At 38.9% G+C, this 17936-nt stretch overlaps 1 long non-coding RNA gene across 1 annotated transcript in view; it reads left to right on the top strand.

Moving 5' to 3' along the window:
• LOC121819842 (uncharacterized) overlaps nt 1-17936 on the top strand; it is a 218094-nt gene that overhangs the window by 53491 nt on the left and 146667 nt on the right. The window contains exon 2 of the long non-coding RNA XR_006060181.2: nt 16592-16708. This is a non-coding gene — a long non-coding RNA (uncharacterized LOC121819842). The remainder of the gene's footprint in view (nt 1-16591; nt 16709-17936) is intronic.

The following is a 17936-nucleotide window of genomic DNA, read 5'->3' on the forward strand; positions in this document are numbered from 1 at the left end:
ATGAGACAAGTACTACCGAATAATTAGTTAACATAGTGTCGGATACTTAGTAAGCAAGCAATAAATAATAGCTCCTCTATGATTTCCTATTTCCCATTCCCAGTAGGGTTATATTCGGTTTGACCCACTAGACCTGTCTCTTCTGGGGTAGGGGAGACTTTCTTCCTAGTTTTCTATCCCAGTTGACATGAATCAAGAAAGGCATCAGTGGGAGGAATGGCAGAGGAAAAGATGAGAAGGATTGGGAACATAAGAGCAGAGAGAAAAAGACTCTTCTCTGGGTGGTGCTGGTGACAAGTGGACAGATTCGGAGATTGTTTGGGAAGTGGTTTGCTGCCTGTTTGGTTACAACACCCAGCCACATTCATAATGCCACACATGTCCTCCTGCCACACCCTCCAGGACTCTGCAATAGACGCTTGTGCACACTTAGGGTGATGGATGGACGTGTTTGTACTGAATTAGAGGAGGGATATTAGAAGAGGTAGAAGAGGATGGTCAGGAAAAATGAGAAAAAGTCTTCTCAGCCTCAAAAGAGACCATAAAGCCTGGAGCTATTTTCAGTGTGGCCAAAAAGCCTGGCACTGTTTCTCATTTTGTTGACTTATTTTATTTTTCTGCATCTGTCTGGTCATACCCAAGAGAAGGGATAATATTTTTTCCTGAGTCCTTGCAGCACAAGGCCAAGTAGACGGACTCTGGGAAAGAGAGTAAGTGAATGTTTTGGCCTTATCTGTTCAACTGATCAAATAGCCTTTCTCACAGAGCCATTATTTTCTCTTGTCCTTTTAGACTGTGTGTGTGTGTGTGTATGTGTTGAGTGTCTTCATGTCAAAATGTATCTGAAATTTAAAGGACATGATATTCTGCTACTTTTGGCTTCAAAAGAATCCTCTCTAGCTCTTATCTTGCTTGTGCTGAGGTTTATTACATATATAACATATTCTTTTTATGAACTCTGAACATTTATAATTCCCAACAAACATGAGACAACAGGGCTAAAATTCAAAATGCAAACAAAATAAAAACAAAAAATAGCCTTCTATTTTCTACTCACATATGTGGTCATTTCTGATCAGAACCAAGTCCCAAATCATAATATTTTCAAACTTGAAGGCAATTAAAGACCAAGGAGCAGAGGCTCAGAGTATTTAAGTTACACAGTAGTGGTGCTCATTTAATTGGTCTCAGAAAACAGATCTGTGGTGTCTATTTCAACGCTCGGATTCACCAAGATTTACCCTACCACCCTTGATTTGAATCACAGTCCCATAGCTGTTAAAATTCTAAATGGATTCAGAGAAACATACCTGTGATGATTAGTACACTAAGACCTAAATCAAATCCGTTCGACTTCCATGCATTTATGTCATTTTATAAGCTGGCTAATTAATTTATCAGGAAAAGTTTCTGGAAGATGACTACCCTCGTTCCCCACCATGGGAGAGGATAATTAAAAGCCCTCCGTGAATGGCTTCTTTCCTAAGAATAGGGACACCTTACTGGTGATCTGTAAGACTGTGAGGCAGTCTGTGAGACTGCCTCCTGCCACGGTCAAAGGCAGATACTCATTTCTGCTCAGTGTGTTTGGCATTTTCCGAACTCCTGAAAAGGATAAAACTGAGATAGACATTTCCAAGTATAAATTAAACAAACAGACAAAAATGTAAAATTTTAGGTTTTTTGTTTCAACTTAAAAATTTTTTACTCTTACTTTAAAAATATTGTCAATACATGCACATAGCTATGAAATAATGATAAATGATAATCTTCTGTCCTATTTCTTCCCATCCCTGAGTGAGACATTTTTACCTCTTTTTGCTCTCTCCTCTGGTTTTAACCTTAATATACTATTACTACTTGATTCCTAAGTCTTAGACATTTCTACTTGCTTCTTTTTGTCGTGGTTGAGGACCTGGCTCTCTACCACCCTCCAAATTTCTTCCCTTCCTTTCTCACTTACAGTTTTGGTGGAGTTGAAATTCAGTCTTCACATTATTATCATGGTGTAAGTAAATATATTTTACTGAATAATCTACTATCATATTATTGTTGTTTCTCCTTCTTGTTTTAAAAAACATTTTCTTGGAATGTAAAACTGCCTTATTTTTTTTTCAGTCCCACAGTCTCCTATATACCCACAAATGTTTTCCAAATTCTCTACTAGATCTGCTGCACATGCTTAAGAAGATTTTCCCAAGTAGTTTAATATGATCCTTTATCAGTTGTCACTCTGGAGTACACACACTTCTGCTTCAATTTATTTTTTCTCCAGGCCTGTTGCACAGAATCAACTTGGGACCTCAACCTGCTTCTGTGTGGGATTTCTCGTCTCCTTAATCATGCAGTTTCTTCTTCCTCATTTAATTCCTTCACTTTTTTTTTTTCATAATTCTTCTTAAATTAAAACTTAAATTTTTTTAAAATTAAAAATTTACAATTCAGGGAGAGTATAATGAATCCATATATACTTATCACTCATATTCAAAAATGATCACGTTTGCCACATTTAATACTTGCGCCTCTTTTTTTCCCTCCTCCTTCTCCCCTCTACTCTGCTCTCCTGCTCCCTCTCTTCCCTTCTCCCTTGCTAAAGTGTTTTAAAGTGAAAGCCACTGTTTTAAGTCATGACCCTGGATGAGCGGACTACATTCTATATACGTAGTGACAAAGAGACTCTGATTGCATCACCCAAGTTGCTGACATCTGCACACAGGAAGGTTTTTCCTGGCTTTCTCAGTTACCTAAGCCAATGCATTCTTTTTTCAAGGGACACTGAGTTAGGTTTCTGGAACATGCAAAATTTTCAAGTTGACCAGAAGTTTTGGCACACTGATTGCAGAACTTTTTTTTTCAAGATCATTGCAGTTAAACTAATCCCCAAATAAACCTGGTGTTCGTGCTATTGGTATCCAGTAGGTGAAATGTTTAATTTATAATATTTAACTATGGAGACGTAAATATAAAATAATGTGATGTTCGCCTCCTTTGAAAATATATTTCTTGTGTAATACCAGTATAAAGATTAAGATTTGACATTCAATGGGAAAACTATTTTGTTCATTAGGAACTGTACAATGTTGATGGTGAAGGGCTTCCTATATCCATTCAAGAAACGTTATGTAGCTCAGTTAACTTTAAGAGAGTAAATATAGCAGTTTTGTATCACAAACCAGTAGGAGATGGGACATTTGATAACTAGAAATTGTGTCCATGGATTAGCACATTAACTCCCATAAAATTGTAAATTCCATAGTAGTATTTTCATTCAGGTATTCTTATCTTCATTATTAAAAACATGAGCATTTTTATAATTCTTTGTGTTTTCTGAATTGTATTAACAAGATAGCTGAAATCAATTTGATGTGAATAGTTCAGAAATGCTGATAAAAATCTCCTCCTGATCACTTTCTTATATACGGCTCCATTCTCCACGAGGTCTTTTGCTTTTAACATTACACATGTCCCAGAAACTTGCAGCTTTCTGGATAAATAACTTTATTTCTAGTTCTATTTTCTCCTCTTAGATCTTTATCCCCAGCAGATAAGGAAATTAGGTTTATTATAAGCAATTTATTGATGTATTTACAATAAGTTCTTCCGATTAATCTTGTTTATACTGTGCTTCACATGTTTTTAGTAATCATCTTCTAAAAAGGTTATGCAAAAAAAGCTTGAAGTAGCAGGGATTAACAAATTTATTCACGTATATGTTTATTAACATACAGATTAAAGTGATATAAAGAGTAAAATGCTTCCCCCTAGTGACAAAAAAGAGCATAATTATAACTCAATTTAATAGGAATCATCTCAAATTCTTACCAGTAGGTTGGGTGAAAATATTTAACTAAGTGGTTATTTTAATGATGGCAATAATATTTTTTAACTCCCAGGGAGTTTGCCATGATCTCATCTTACTAGCCTCCTAGACCTGACCATGGAAGGCTGTGTTTTCTAAAAATGGCAGATTCTGTTTTCTAAAAGTGGCTAGATACTTATTCCATTCTTCATGGGCTTCTTGAATTAAGACAACCTTCTTACCAAGAGGTGTGGTGTGTGCTCTCTCTCCTGAATTTTTTTTGAAGGGGAATAGTGACTACTACTTGGGCTAAGTGTGCAGTTAGAAGTGATGCTGTGTGGCGTCAGAGGCTAGCCCGTAAAGAGGGTGCAAGCTGTGCGTGACTTGCTCTTTCCTGGGATATGCACCTCGAAAGCTCCAAGCTCTCATGTAAGACATCCAGATACTCTAAAGCAACCAACCTGGAAAGACAATGCGGAGAGACCAAAGGGAGACAGAGAAAAACATCAGAGGATTCCCAGATGTTCCCATCTTCCCAGCCTGGGTACCAGACTTGTAAGTGAACGAGCACGCTCTGCCTGCAACCGTGTGAGAAAGTCAGAGGGGGAACTGCCCGGCTGGGTCCAGTCAGCTCCCACAACCATGTGAAGAAACATTAAGTTTTTAAGGCACTAAGTTTTGGTGGGTAGTTACACAGTCATAGTAACTAGAACCCTGGCTCTTCTCCATGGTTCCCTCATTCAGAGACCAGCATCCTTATTCATATGACAGTCCCCAATTTTTCACTTCACTTTGTTTCAGACTTTTCTGAGATCCAGGTGGGGAGCTCCAATCGCGTATGTAAATTTCCCTGGTCTCTAATGTACCTGTTGGGAGATACTGCAAATCATATGCAATAAGCAGCAATGTGTGCTATCCATTCAGGGAGAGAACCAATAACAGGCAGCAGGAATGCAGTTTGCCGCAGTCACCAAAGTTGTGTGAGTCTATTAATGAGATAGGAGGAAAAAAGGTTTTCCCCCTATATATGTAGGAATAACCTACATGATGACATAGAAAAAGGATTAAAAAGATACCCATCAAAGCACTAGCAATTCTCTGACATGGGGCTAGAATGTAAAACAGATGAAGAAAGACTCCAGTTCTCCTTAAACCTCTGTAGTGCTTGAATCTTTTACAACAAGAATCCAAGCAACTGAGGGAGTCTGAAGCTGAGAGCTGCTACCTGCCACATCGAAGGTCACTCAACAGTCAAAATCCAGAGCTGGATCTAATTCAGAATTGTTTGCAGTGTATTTTGTCTGATCCCTGCCTTTGCCCATCTATATGCGCCTTGCATATTTTCCTGTTGTCATCTGAGCAAGTACAAAGAAAAATGACCGTATGGGCTATATTTCTGGCTAGTCTCTTTTAATTCCAGCATTTGTATATGAGGTCATAGTTATTTAATTTTGCTTTACTGCTCCCTCATATCCTCTTTCAAGTTATTAAAGAAGTGTTGATGGTAGGAAGATTAAAAAAGTCTTTGGTGTTACCCAGAAAATGGAAGCTGTATACCAGTAGAACTGATCCATAGTTTTCTTAGAGAAATCAGCACCAGCAATAGATCTGTGTTTTCCTTCACAGAAAAGTTCTATAGTCAGGATTTTAAAAAAATTTCCATGCATTAATTGTGAACATATCTTGCTTATAACTGAGAATTTGGGCTCATGATTCAACTGTCATTAATGTGCAAATTGTCTCAAGATACTGTGAAGAAAGCTGAGCACTGAAGAACTGATGCTTTTGAACTGTGGTGTTGGAGAAGACTCTTGCAAGTCCCTTGGACTACAAGGAGATCCAAACAGTCCATTCTAAAGGAGATCAGTCCTGGGTGTTCTTTGAAAGGACTGATGCTAAAGCTGAAACTCCAATACTTTGGCTACCTCATGCGAAGAGCTGACTCATTGGAAAAGACCCTGATGCTGGGAGGGATTGGGGGCAGGAGGAGAAGGGGATGACAGAGGATGAGATGGCTGGATGGCATCACCGACTCTATGGACGTGAGTTTGAGTAAACTCTGGGAGTTGATGATGGACAGGGAGGCCTGGTGTGTTGCAGTTCATGGGGTCGCAAAGAGTCAGATACGACTGAGCGACTGAACTGAACTGAACTGATCCTTTTTTTCTCCCTTACTTAGTTTTCCTAGTGATACAACAAGGAAAAGAAAAATGCATATGTATCCTCTTAAAAAATGTGAAATTTTACAAAACAGGTAATTTATAGAGTTAAACTATACAATTCCTTCATTTATAAAAGGAATTCTTTTAAATGGCATGAATCTAATGCACTTAGTATTTTGTTTATAGATCACAAGGAAACAGGAGGTGATGATGGGAGAGAAGCCTGAGAAAGGTAAAATGTTTTAGGAAACGATAGTGATTAAAGATCAATAAAAAAATGAAAAAAAAAACCCACTTGGAATATGGTTAGGCCAAGAGGAAAATAATAAATTCATAATAAGTTTCATAAAAATGTGATATCAAATGAACATTTTTATGGTTTGTTAGATGGAAAGTGTCTTTTCCTTTGTAATAATAGCTATCTTTCACACTGAGGAGAGGTATGATTGTGTATTTTGTGAAAATAAGACAAGCCATGAATGATGAAAATGATAAAGGGCTCTATTTCAGCAAATCGCTGGCAGAAAACAAAGCCCCAGACAACTGGATCGAGCTCCAGTGTTGTTGAAAGTAGAATACTGTTTCATTATTCTACCAGGCACTTTGAAATCTAGACATTATTGCCAAATATAAAAAGGTGATCTGCGCATTTCTATGCTGAATAGCATGCATTCTTAATGCTTTTTGGTGATTTTGTTGTAAGAGCATATTTAGTCCTTGCTTTCATTTTTACTATCGAAGTAAATTAAACCGTCTATAAAGTCCCAAACAGCCAAAGCTCTTTTCTCTCTATTTGTCAGTGAGAACTAGCTGGGTTCTCAGAAAAGGACTTTTCCCCTGCTCATCTGCTGTGGAAGCTTTGTTTTGCCAAGATGGCTACAGATATGCAGGCCGCACAGGAAATACCAGGCTGTAATACTGCCTTCCACTGTCAGTGGGGAAGCAGATTCAGAAATCTAGGGAGTCAGTCGTTCAGCGTTTTACTTACATAGCCTGGGGGTCTGGCCATGGACTCAGCTCTGAAATGGAGAGACACAGACTGAATCTGCTCTAACACAGCATATTGGAAAAACCTCTCTTTCTTCCCTCCCAAATGACAACATCCTTATTGCTATTTCCTCTCAAATGTAGAAATAATACATATTTTGAGGAAAAAATTATGTGTGATGTAGAAAGGGAAATTCTCTCCCCTTCCCCTAATGTCATCATCTCCTAGATAATCCACTATTAATATTTTGTTATAAATCACTCCAAATATTTCCTATAAATGTGAGCACAGCTTTGTTTCTCTGAAATGAAAATATGCCTTTTTGTTTTGTTGTGAGCTCTGTTACCTTAGCACTGTTTATTGGGCATCTCTCTGCATAGCTATCTGCAAACCTATAGCTCATTCTTCAAACTGCATTATTGTTATTATTTTCACAGAACCTAAAATGATGGGCATTACCTGTGTTATATATGGTGCACAAGGAATGTATTTTCACTTCCATTTTTCCATGCTTAATGTTTCATTTCCCCTGAGAAATCCCCTCAATGCGGAATTGTGGGGTCAAAGAATATGTGTGATTTACACTGTAGTGCACGCTGCCAATGGCCCTCCAGAAATATTCTAAATATGATGTGTATATGAGAGCATACATCTCCCACATCTTTGCCCAAACCGGATATGGTCAGTCTTCTTAATATTTGTCAAACTGATAGGCAAAAACCAATATCTAATTGTATTATACTTTACATAAGAACGGTGTTTTTCCTCTCTTCAAACGTAGATCTAGTTGTGCTTTCTTCAGGAGAAGGCTCTATCCTTTGCTTTGGGGAGGCTCTATCCTTTCGCTCTATCCCTGCTCCCAGCCTCTGTCCCATCCAGCTTGTTAGTGCATTGCTGGTCTTTGCTGGTCTTTTGCTGCATCAATTTTTTTGCTTTTCCCATAGCTGAGCAGAGCGTATTTTCTTTCTGTCTCTGACGTAGATTCTCACTGTATTTGTACATACTGCACACCACACACAGAATCACAAATCACCATCACAGATACACCTCAACACAATCTCTCCCCCTCTCACACATACCACATCACATACAAAATAACATCTGCGATCCTATCACACACACCATGGCGTCTAATAGAGGGTTGTTACAGCAATCACAATCAGATCAGGTTTCTGACCAGAGCAGAGACCCATCACTTTCCTGGGACACTTCAAATACTTTCAGATGACTGTGGCCTTTCTTGGGTGTCACCTTCATCATCTCAGTTCCCTAGTGCCTTGCTCATAGAACTTTTTCACAAGCTATTTCCTCCTTGCTGGGCACATCTGCACTCTCACAGCACAGAGGCTGCTGTTAAAAAAAGGCACGAACTGAAGTTCTTGTGTACTGACTCAAATATACAGGAAATGCTTCACATCTGTTCTCTCACCCACATCAATATGTATTATTTCCCCTTGAATTATGTCACATGGATTTCGAAGAATTAAACTGTGGAAAGGCCGAAATAGATCCGGCTTTGTCTGATTTCTGCCGAGAACATTCTGATTTACCATTAGCCCGATGTTTCTTTCCGAAAGCAGTTTTCTTTATTGATTTCTTCCCCTCTGTCACCAACATTGCTCAAATCAGAGCTACTAAAATTTGCTGACCTCCTTCATTCCTCCGAAGTTCTTAGCAATAAGACTTATTCAGAACATATCCTTCAAATCCACTACTTACTTAAAATACAAAGTTAGGTTGGGAAAACATAAATAATAGAGCTGATAAGGAATTTGTATATGAATACTATTTCTCCCTCTAGTTTTCTGTGTATAAATCTGGGTCTAAGTCTTTAGAGAGAAGTTTGCATAACACAATTATGAGCCAAATGGGCCTGGGTTTGTACCCTATGTCTGTATGAACTCATAATTTTCCTTTCTGAGCTTCATTTTTTGGGGGGTGTTTACAATGGAGTTAATAAAAGTACCACTAGCCTTGAGGATTAAATAGGTACATTGGACAATATAAGACTTCACTAAATGTAATAATGTTATTTCCTGGTAAAATATTATTTTTAGTCATTCAAAAGTCTAGGGAGATGTGTTTGGATATACATTTTAGTTCTCTTATGTGTGATACTGGACTTCACTAGTATATGAAATTAGTCAATAGTCATGGACCCCCTAATGTCAACTAGGCTCAAAGATGACCCAGACATGGGTCCCATTCTCAAGGATTCTCATTTCCCTTGGGATGCAGAAACTGTGTATCATGTGTACATTGCAACAATAATTATTGCTTACATTTATTGTCTGTGTGCTATGTGGTAGACTCTAAGTACTTTGCATGGATTAGTTCATTTAATTCCTATAGTCAAATATGTGGGGAACATGCTCCTGCTATGCCCATTCTATGGATGATTAAACTGAGGCAATAGAATTTAAGGATTTATCCTAGTTTGCTAGGACGAGGTAGGATCAGGTGCATGAACTACACCACTTTAGTGGAGGTGTGTGGGTAGGAGGGAGGAACATCGTTCTAGAAGAAGAAATACTTCCTTCCCCAAATTCATTTCTTCTTTTTAAAAACAGACTTCATTGAATTTGTTGCAATATTGTTTCTGTTTCATGTGTCAGTGTTTTTGACTGGGAGGCAAGTGGGATCATAGCTCCCTGACTAGGGATTGAACCCATACACCCTGCATTGGAAGGTGAAGTCTTAGCCACTGGAATACCAGGAAAGTGCCCCTTTCATCTTTTTTTTAACATGTGCCTTTCCTCACAATGTTCTTCATTCTTTTGGTTTTAGTCACAGAAGGGGTTTTCCTCTTGTCAGTGTGCAAATACCACTGGATAGGGTTAACCCACAGAAGATAAAAGTCATTCTGAAAAGTTCATCTGATCTTTAAGGTGATGAGTCAGGAGAGAATCTGAGACACTGTATGAGAGGGAGGAACCCTGGGCTGGAGGGCAGGGAGGAAGAGTGGAGTTAGGAGCATAGATGTGCAGCCTCAAGATACATCCTCCCTGTATTAATATATGCATGCCTCAGTCCCTTTGCCATTCACCTGAAACTGTCACAACACTGTTAACTGGCTATTGTTGTTGCTGGTGTTCAGTCGCTAAGTCATGTCTGACTCTTTGAGACTCCATGGACTGTAGCATACTAGGCTCCTCTGTCCTCCACCATCTCCTGGAGTTTGCTCAAATTCATGTCCATTGAGTTGGTGATGTTATCATCTCATCCTCTGCCATCCCCTTCTCAGCTATACTCCAATATAAAATAAAAAGTTTTTAAAAAAGACACATCCTCCTTTTTATGTTTATGTATTTATCGTATCTGCTCTGGGAGCTCTATATTCTTTTCTATAGGTCTGGAATTTTTCTGACATCTTTCTCCTTCTGCCTAAGCAACTCATTTTATTATTTCATGTGTCTCTGCACTGATGGTGACAAATTTACTTGGCTGGCCTTTCTGCAAATGCCTTTATTTCACCTTGGTTTTTGAAGGATATTTGCTGGATATAGAACTTTATGCTGAGAGTTTTCTTTGTTTCTGCTTTTATTTATATACACACACAAATTTCTTTCAAATATTTATACTGATTAATGCCCAAATAAGTATTTTGGGTTAAAAATATATGTATAAATGAGATATAAGACAAGGACAACTGGGTGGGGAGAATTATACTGATAAAAGTTTATTACACTGTTTATGAATGAATATAATATTTGAAGACAAAAGGAAAGACTCATCCTCCCTGCCTATCACTCGTGCAGAGCTTTGTCTCCCCTGGACCTTCTCTGGAGAAGGAAATGGCAACCCACTCCAGCATTCTTGCCTGGAGAATCCCATGGACAGAGGAGCCTGGCGAGCTATAGTCCATGGGGTCACAAGAGCTGGACATGACTTAGCAACTTAGCTACCACTACTACCTTCTCAGGGTCTGTGAGTCCCACCTGCTTTCCTGAAATCACTCGTCACTTACCATGCCTCTTTTTAAAGAATTTTTCTATAAAATGTGATTATTTTTAAAGCCTTTATTGAATTTGTTGTAATTTTGCTTCTGCTTTATATACTTTCTGATTTGTTGGCCAGGAGGCTTATAGAATCTTAGTTCTCTGACCAGGGATCTAACCCACACTGCCTTCATTAGAAAGGCAAAGTCTTAATCACTCGACCACTAGGGAAGTCCGCCTGCATGCTTATTAATTCCTCCTTTATTTTAGGACCTTTGCCTTATTTTATATCCTCTATTCCATCTTTTCTCTCTTCCTCTAAAGCATAAAATGGGTCCAGGATTAACGTGGAAGCACAGGTGCTTGTTTGTAATTCTTTTACTGTTGATAGTCTTTTCTCAGAAGGTAACTCAGGAGGCATTTTTGAGAGCCTATTTTATTTTTTTTAAAGAAAGGGAATGAAGAAGATGGTTTTTTACTATGGTTTATTTTTTAATTATAAAAGTTACACTTATTAAAGAACATTTGAAAATATAGAAATATATCATTATAAAAATCACTCCTAGATACTCTTCTGTCTCCAGTGGCTCTTCCCCACCCGGGGATCAAACCTTTGCCTCTGTGTCTCCTGTATTGGCAGGTGGGTTCTTTACTGTCTGAGCCACTGGAGAAGCCCCTAGATACTGTTAATAATTTGGGAGAATACTTTAGACCATTTAAAAACATTGTGTGGTTTTGAAAACACAGTGTAATCGTTTTATTTACGTGTATACATGCCTAACTACATTTGCCTGTGTATATAAAATATTTGCAGATGTATATATAAATATTGTATGTATGTATGTGTGTGTATATATATATATATATAAAATTCTGTGGGGGCAGAAAAGGATTTCATTAAGATTCAGTCCTTATGTGCTAGTCACTTCAATCAGCGCAGGTCTATTGACTTCTGTATCGAATGTCTGTCATCACAGCTGTGTTTTAATCTAAATTGACCACTTGGGCATCTGTTAACCTTTCAACACTGCTTTGTGATATAGGTGCAGTCTCAGATCTTTCCTGATTCAGTCTTGCGAGTGTGAGCTTTCCCTGACATCATTCTAATGCGCTAGAACATAGGAGATTTCACTTCTCTCACGCGCTGGCAAGTGTCTCAGATTCTTCAGTGCATCTGTCTCACAGTGTTCCTCCACGTCCTTTCACTCTGCTGCCTGTTCAATACTAGACTGTGGAACTGAAACTCTAAGAAGGGACAAGAAGGCAGCAATGAAGTGATTGGAAAGGTTGCCATTGTCTGCGTGTGCGATAAATATCCTTTCCCGGACGTTACGAATGAGGCCGCCTTCCTGATGAAGGCTTGATCTGCTCAACAGAATGTATGGAAAATGACGGAGAAACACTAGGAAGCAGTGTGAGATGAGTAGCCACTTCAGAAAGTTTAGACTCTGTTTTTAGGACAATGACTCCAGGGATTTAGATTAAAATTAAAATGAGAATCTTTGCATTATTCTCCCAAACTCTTCATGTGATTTCTTTTGAGTAAAGGATAATAAATACAGCAACTGAAAATATTGGGAAGAATTATTTATCAACTACTCTTTTATTGTAGGGAGTTGTTCCCCCTCTATCCCTGGCCCACTCTAAAAAATCTTTTATCTTCACAGGCGACATGCGGTCCCTTCAGAACTATAAAATAAGGGGAGGGGGAAGTCTTCCTTCCTGTGGAGATAATTGGAATTGAAACATTTCATATGCTTTAGAGTAGGAAATTGAGGAAGTAAATTGTACACAAAGAACAAAGAAGTTATTCAGCATGTCAACCTTGCCCCTGTATTGACTTTGAACCCAGTCTGGAACTGAAATTAAGCTTTGCCATAGCAACACTAAAGATTTCTGTAGGCTAAAAGCACCTTTGTAGGAAAAAAAATGGGATGATCTCAAGAGGGACGGGATGTGTGGAGGTAGAAAGAAATGCATTTTAAAAGATAAAAACCCTGAAATGAAAATTCAGACTCCTTCTAATCCATGATTAAACATTGTGACAGAAGAACCTTTAATCCCTTGTAGTAAATCTCTCGTACTGGTTTCTTCAACTCTTCTGATATGTTGACGTGAAGTCCCTAGGGCTCTTCTTTGCTTAGGCAAAGAGTTCCATCCATGTGTATAACTGTTTCCAGATACCAAGCCCTTGTAAAGGAGAACTGTTTAACCTTGCTTGTTATCACTGATTCATGTCAATACCTACTCCATGGGTCATACCATGGCAAAATCTAGCCCACTCACTTTTTCCTAAATGAAGTTTTTTGGAACTCAGACAGCCACCCTTCAATTACATGGTCTAGTTGCTTTTGCACTATCACAGAGAATTTAGTTTTGACAGAGATCGTATGACCCACAAAACCAAAAATATTCGCTCTCTGACCCTTTACAGGAAAAGCTTGCTAAACATTGCTAGTTGATTAGAACACGGAAAGGCCAAATTTCTAGGTTTAAATTTGCATTTCCTATATCCAGTCCCAGAAATCTCCCATGTCAATTGTTCTCTCTGGTCAGATAATATTGCACATGGCCTCTGCCCATATTTCTATAACATTTTTCTTGCCAAGCCACAGCAGTACTAAAATAATAATAATAACAATAAACAGTGGTTTGAATTTTTTGTAGATATTTTATTTGTGTTTCAAATGTAAAGCATGAAATACATTTGGTTCTTCAAAAAGGACAGAGATATTTGGGAGATGATTGAATATGGGTTGCATTAGAAAGTAAATTAATTATTTACTGTATAAGTATAATGCATATTTGCATAAATAAAGCACTTTCCAAATAAGCATAATCATTTTCCACTGTACTTTATAAACAAAAGAGATTAATTTCACATTTTTGAAGTATAAGACTACCCCCATGCCATGTGAGGTCTAAACTACTCTCTGAAAGTTGTCATATATATAAATGTAAACATCTGAATAATTAAACACATAAATGCATGGTTTATAGATAAACATCTCCACAGAAGATGCTGCTAATTAATTGTGCCAGTTGTATTAGAGGCATCATTCCTCAGCCTTTAACACATGGCTTGCCTTTTAGCCATGTTGGAGTAAATATGGTGAGCATAAGGGAGCTGATTTTTTATTTTTAGAGTGTTCATACTGTCAGTGAAGAGGGCAGCAGAGATGGTTAGATAGCATCACTGACTCAATGCACATGAACTTGAGCAAATTCCAGGAGATAGTGGAGGACAGGGAAGCCTGGCATGCTGCAGTCCATGGGGTCACAAAGAGTTGGACACTACTTAGTGATTGAACAACAACCCTCTAACTAGTCAAGGACATGATTGCCAACTTCACATCAAGTCACTGGGGCTCAAATGATTTCAGTTTGTGGGTGGATGTGTTCTGTACCACAGAGTATTATGCTTCACTTGAATATCTTTACAGCAGCTTGATACAATCTCAAATTGCTCTTTTTAAACTTTTACTATAAAGTGTCCCATATCCCTGCTTCTCTCTCGAGTCCCAGCTGTCTCATCCCCCTTTACCATAGACCCTTTCTTACCTGCCTGTTGGCCTCTGGGTCTCTGATTACTTTGTCTTCTGTGTCCCAAAGCACTTACTTCTCATATAACTCTCATTTGACATTTCCTGTGTCCCTAACTGGGAGAAGGCAATGGCATCCCACTCCAGTATTCTTGCCTGGAAAATCCCATGGATGGAGGAGCCTGTTGGGCTGCAGTCCATGGGTTTGCTAAGAGTCAGACACGACTGAGCAACTTCACTTTCACTTTTCACTTTCATGCATTGGAGAAGGAAATGGCAACCCACTCCAGTATTCTTGCTTGGAGAATCCCAGGGATGGGGGAGCCTTGGTGGGCAGTTGTCTATGGGGTCACACAGAGTCGGACACGACTGAAGCGACTTAGCAGCAGCAGTATCCCTAACTACACTGTATGTTCTTTTAGTGCAAAGGATGAATTCTGTCTGCCTTGCATTCTTAGCAAGAAGCATAACAGTCTACAAATACTAAGCTCTCAGAAAACTGCTGCTGATGAGAGCATCATGCTGTTTGTGTGCTAAGTCATGTCCAACTGTTTATGGTCCTGTGAACTCTAGCCCTCCAGATTCCTCAGTCCATGGAGATTCTCCAGGCAGGAATACTGGAGTGGGTTGCATGCCCTTCTCCTGACCCAGGGATCGAACCCATTTCTCTTGTGTCTCCGGGTCTGGCAGGCGGGTTTTTTTTTTTACCACTAGGGCCACCTGGGAAGCCCCATTGTGCTGTTTAGGTTTTTTCATTTTGCTCATTCTGATGGTTTTAGTCTATCTCCATTTATCTCTGGATCAAATGGCTTAAACCAGGTTTTGACCAGGTTGCTTTTTGTTTGTTTTCCCCTCTCCTTCTTTTAAATTGATATTTTCTGTTGGTATCCGACAGGTCTAAACCATTCTCTCTTCTGTTGGACACCACCGAGCCCTACCTTGCCTTACTTTGTTCTTTGATTGTCCATCCTTCCTCCAGGAAACCTTCAAGAATTTCCTCTAATTATTTTCACCTTGTTAGCACCATCTAGGGGCCAAATTTATCTCGGACTCAATCCTGTAATCATAGCTGACTCTTGTTTTGGTGGGTGGAGGGAGGAGACCGGTGCTTAAGTCTGTGGTTGTGGCTGAAAAGTGAATGTTGGACAAATGGTTCTAAAATTTCTTTGGTCATCTTGTTACTTCCTCTGGGTCTCACATGCTCCTCATTTGTAGCTCTGTTTGGCCACTGCTTTACTCTGTGTTATGTTAGAGTTAGCCATCGGGAAAGCCCCTGGTGGCTCAAACAGTAAAGAATCTGCCTGCAATACAGGAGACCCGGGTTCAATCCCTGGGTCTAGAAGATTCCCTGGGGAAAGCAATGGCTACCTGCTCCAGTATTCTTGCTTGGAGAATCCCATGGACAGAGAGGAGCCTGGCGGGCTACATTCCATGGGGTCACAAAGAGTCAGACACGACTGAGCAACTGTGCACATACGTACATTAGAGTTGGTTCTCTCTCCACCCTCGTTAGAATTTTGAAGAAAGAGAGTATTCATGTTGATGTATGGCAAAACCAATACAGTATTGTAAAGTAATTAGCCTCCAATTAAAATAAATTTATAATAATAATAACAAAAAGAGAGTATGGACATGTTTCTGTGGCATACCAGCTCAGCAGGTGGATAAGTTTGCAGTAGGTACTCTGAAGTATTTGGAGTTGAAATAAAACATTCTTTTTTGCTCTGGAACTAAGTTTATCTTGTGAGTAAGGACTATTTCTACTATGCAAAGAGCTGCTGTTCTCAAATAGTATAAAATTGTCACCCAGATTCACTGCCAGCCCAAAACCTTCTTCAAAAAGATCAATTCCTTATTTCTTAAAGCATATGTTCCTAAATTGTTTGAATGATAGTTACTTAGCAATACTAAATGTTTCAAAAAGGTTTACAATGTGATTCACATATTGAAAAAATATTTATAGGAATCTTTATAATTTAGTTGTATCATTTGGCCAAGTTAACCTCTGTGTGCCTAGGTTATTTTATTCTGTAAAATGAGGATAAGTGTTGTGGACAAACCTCAGTGTCCTTTTTCTTTTTAGTGTCCTGGTATTTATACCTCTACTCCACAGCTTTCCTCTACCCACCACTGATGGGATCTAATATTTTCACTATTCACAGGATTCTCCAGATTTCTTCTGTACATGGGGACAGCTCCTATGGTGGAAAATGGCAATTTACGTGGGATAAGAACTGACCTTACCCATGCGTCCTCTGCAAGCTTTCTGTGGAATCCAGGTAAAAAATGGAAATATCAAGGTGATGGAATCTGTCTGAAGAAGGGTAGAGCAATAATTTTGTGGCAATTAAAGTCATTTAAAACAACGAAAGATGTTACTTGAAGCCCAAGTTGTAAGGTAATAGTTAAACTCTCCTTTCCTGGTTGAGATGTGTCTTTCAGGAAGTATCCATCTCAGGTTTCACTAAATAGAATTCTGACTTAAAATATCTGCCCTAAATCAACTTTGAGCAAGACTTAAAATTGGACTAGTAAAGAGAAGGTGATGTTCCAAGCGTTCCTTGTGGAGATGACATTTATTGGGGAGATCTTGGAAATCAGCAAGGGTCAAGACTATGAATGAGGCTGACCCCACAGGTGCAAGGCTTGTGGGTTTCAGTTCCAGTATCACTCTTCAGAGATCGGTGACAGCCACCCTAGAGGCACCATCTGCAGGCCTATGGGAAAGATAGTAGATTTCAAATACGTGGGAAAGAAAGAAGTTAAATTTGAAAGTTGACTTTATTATACTCTCTGCTTTCGGAGAGCTTCCTCTTTGCACTTCTCACCTCATTTTTTACCCACACTGCTGAACAATTTTGGCATTAGATTCTCCCCCGAACTACTGGTTCCTGGTTTCGATTTCTGTACCTATTTGAGAAATACAAATAGGGTTAGATCTCATTGAGAAACACAGGAAAGTTACTTTATGGTTCAGAGTCTTGCAAGGCTCAGCAGATAACTTTTCATGAGGGCAAGGCGACTGCTGTTTGCTTCTGATGTCCGTGTCTAGGGAACTCTAAGAACTTTGTATGCACTGTCATATCCATTTTACCTGAGGCAGGTTGGAGGCGTGCATTATTGTAAAAATTTCTTTAAAGCTCTATTCGTAAATGTGAAAGAGATAACAATGTTGTCTATGTGTCAGTTAGGTACATTTTAAAAATGACACTGAAAAGAGCTATGGATTTTAGTAAAAATGTTCTTTCACCTTTTTTTTTAAAAAATTGGAAGACAATTGCTTCACAACTTTGTGTTGCTTTCCACTGTGCCCTTTTCATTCTGTTGAGAGGGGATAAGAAGGCCACTTATCAATCCCAGGACAGGGTTCCCTTAGGAGAGAGTATTATAAAGGATGAGAATATAGTGTAGAAATCAGCACTTAACTAAAAGAGGGGCATGTTAGAGATGCATCCTGGGAGACTGGCTACTGACTGGAAGGTGTCTCCAAATTGGTTGGAGTAATAC

This window comes from Ovis aries, chromosome 1, assembly GCF_016772045.2.
Source record: "Ovis aries strain OAR_USU_Benz2616 breed Rambouillet chromosome 1, ARS-UI_Ramb_v3.0, whole genome shotgun sequence".
NCBI classification, from domain to species: Eukaryota; Metazoa; Chordata; class Mammalia; order Artiodactyla; family Bovidae; genus Ovis; species Ovis aries.